This window comes from Octopus bimaculoides, chromosome 25 (assembly GCF_001194135.2).
Source record: "Octopus bimaculoides isolate UCB-OBI-ISO-001 chromosome 25, ASM119413v2, whole genome shotgun sequence".
Lineage (NCBI taxonomy): Eukaryota > Metazoa > Mollusca > Cephalopoda > Octopoda > Octopodidae > Octopus > Octopus bimaculoides.
In genome coordinates, this window is record NC_069005.1 from 4,755,741 (window position 1) to 4,758,611 (window position 2,871).

Here is a 2,871-nt window from a genome sequence, read left to right on the forward strand (position 1 = left end):
CACACACACACACACACACACACACACACACACACACACACACACACACACACACACACGGATAGATAGTTCCATCTGCTAGAAATAGTAGTCTAATTACGCTTCAATCATACCGTGTCTTGACAAAATATAAGTAAATAATTATAAAAATGACAAAAAATACTTTTAAAAAAGGCGTTATATACAATATATATGGGATAAAACAAGATAGGATGGTCGTGGCTAGATCGAATTGATCAATTGGTCTGCACAACCAGAGCTCACTTGGCGCTAGAAAAATCAATAACATCTTTCTTCATATATCATCGATTAACGTGAATAATCAATGATCTGGAAGTGAATAAATACTAAGACGCCAACTACACTGTAAACAGTTTATGAGGATTACAGATAGGCTTTGTTTACTATGCGAAAAACAAAACGGAAACCATTGAAAATCCATGTAAAATTCAAGCTATATCCGTTGATCGTGGTTTAAGTGGTTTTATTTACAACATTTCATCAACCTAGATTTATTTGACCTATTATGAAGGACGCTCCTACCGTGACTATTAAGCTTAGTGGTTCTTACATATAATATGCCTCTTTATTTCGTTTTATTCTTATCCTTTTTATTTTATCTGTTCTCGAATGGAAAACAAGATTTGGATCTGTGTTTTTCAACCTCGTTTCCTATCCACACTCCACACAATACACACATACACACACACACATACACGCACATACACACACACACATACACACACACACATATACACACACACACACATACACACACACATATACACACACATACACACACACACATACACTCACACATGGCCGCGTACGCACACACACACACACACACACATAGGTACATAGCCACACATACACATATACAGCGATTTTTCAAGGGAACGTGGGTGCACACATAGTAGCAAATATGTATGTATGTGTGTGTGTGTGTGTGTGTGTGTGTGTGTGTGTATGTGTGTGTGTGTTTGTCCATGACCGCCCAACAACCGATGTTAATGTGTTTTTATACACACACACACACAAACACATTTCTGAGTACACTTATACATAACTTTATACGTGCGGGTATATATATATATAAATGGTTAAATTTAACGATTTTTTTTCCTGTTTCTTTTTTTTATTTTCTGAAACAGCCTGATGTATTGCCAACCAATCAACGGCGTCGGAGAGCAAAATCATTCAACTTGTAGTTGAAAAAAAGAAGTTAGCTGACATCAAGAACAGGAAGGCACCTGAATATTGGATAAGTGTTGGTTATATCATTATGATTCATGCCGTGTGTCTAAGCGCCGACATTACATCTTCTCAACGCCCTGTTATCGCTCGTAAGGGGGACGTCTTGAAAACTATTTTTCCCCAGTTGTGATGGTCTTTCAGTGTGTCTCCAGAGAAGGAGTTGTAATGCTTCCCTGCGTCTTCGAACGGGCATTTAGACTCAATTTACTTCTATAAGAAGCTGCTGGAGGCTGCCTTCAATCTCTAATTGGAGAGTGTTTCTGCTGGAAGGCCAGCTATTTGGCCGCAACATTTAACTTCTTGTCATACATCCAGAAAGAGTCAGAAGTGGTTACCTTTCCTGGGTCATTCAAATACCTAACCATTGTATTTTACTAGGTCTCGTTTTATATCAAAACGATACAATTGCAAACACTTTACGGTTTAAATACATTTTTATTATTATTATTTTTCACATCGAGCTGGCAGAAACGTTAGCACGCCGGGCGAAATGCTTAGCGGTATTTCATCTGTCTTTACGTCCAGAGTTCAAATTCCACCGAGGTCGACTTTGCCTTTCATCCTGTCGGGAGGTCGATAAATTAAGTACCAGTTGCGTGCTGGGGTCGATCTAATCGACAAGCCCCCTCCCAAAAATTTCAAGAGTAGGAAAGTATATTATATTTGACATAAAGGCGGCGAGCTGGTAGAATCGTCAGCACGCTGGACGCTATGATTAGTAGCATTTTGTCTGTATCTAAGCTTTGAGTTCAGAATCTGCCGAAGCCGACTTTACCCTTCGTCCTTCTGGAGTCCATAAATTAAGTACCAGTTGAATACTAGGGTAAATATCATCGACTAGATCTCTCTTCCGAAATTACTAGCCTTCTGCCAAAATTTAAAAATTAACATTATTTCTTGCATTATGGCAAAATCGTTAGCGAATCAAACAAAATCCTTAGCAATATATGTTCCGAGTCATTACGCCCTGAGTTCAAATTCGGTCACGATCAAATATGCCTGTCATTCTTTCGGTGTCGATAAAATAAATACCAATCCTGTAAGGGGAGTCGACATAACCCACTAACCCCGTGCCCCAAAATTTCAGCAATACATCTAAAATAGAAAGAAACTTTAATATTCGCATTAGTAGTGGTAGTAGTAGTAGTAGTAATAGTAGTAATAGTAGCAGCAGCAGTCATGGTATTGATATTCTCATTAATATTTACTTCATAAGTTCAACATATTCGTTTGGCACAATCTATCATATTTCCCATAAGGCTAAGTTAAAAAACATTCTTATATCAAATAACTTTATTGTAAACAAATCACTTGTCTTCTATTAGAATATCATACAGCTCTTCCGTCAAACCGTTAAACATATATAATCAAACATTAACATTGAAAGAATATATATACGTATATATATATATGTGTGTGTGTGTGTGTGTGTGTGTGTGTGTGTGTATGAATATAGACATTTATATGCGTTTACATAAAAGACATATTTACATATGTTAGTGTGTGAGTGTCTTTGTGCGTGTGAGAATGTCTCTCTCTATTTATATATATATATATATATAATTGCAGAAATACAGATGCACATGAGTACATATACATAAACATATATATATA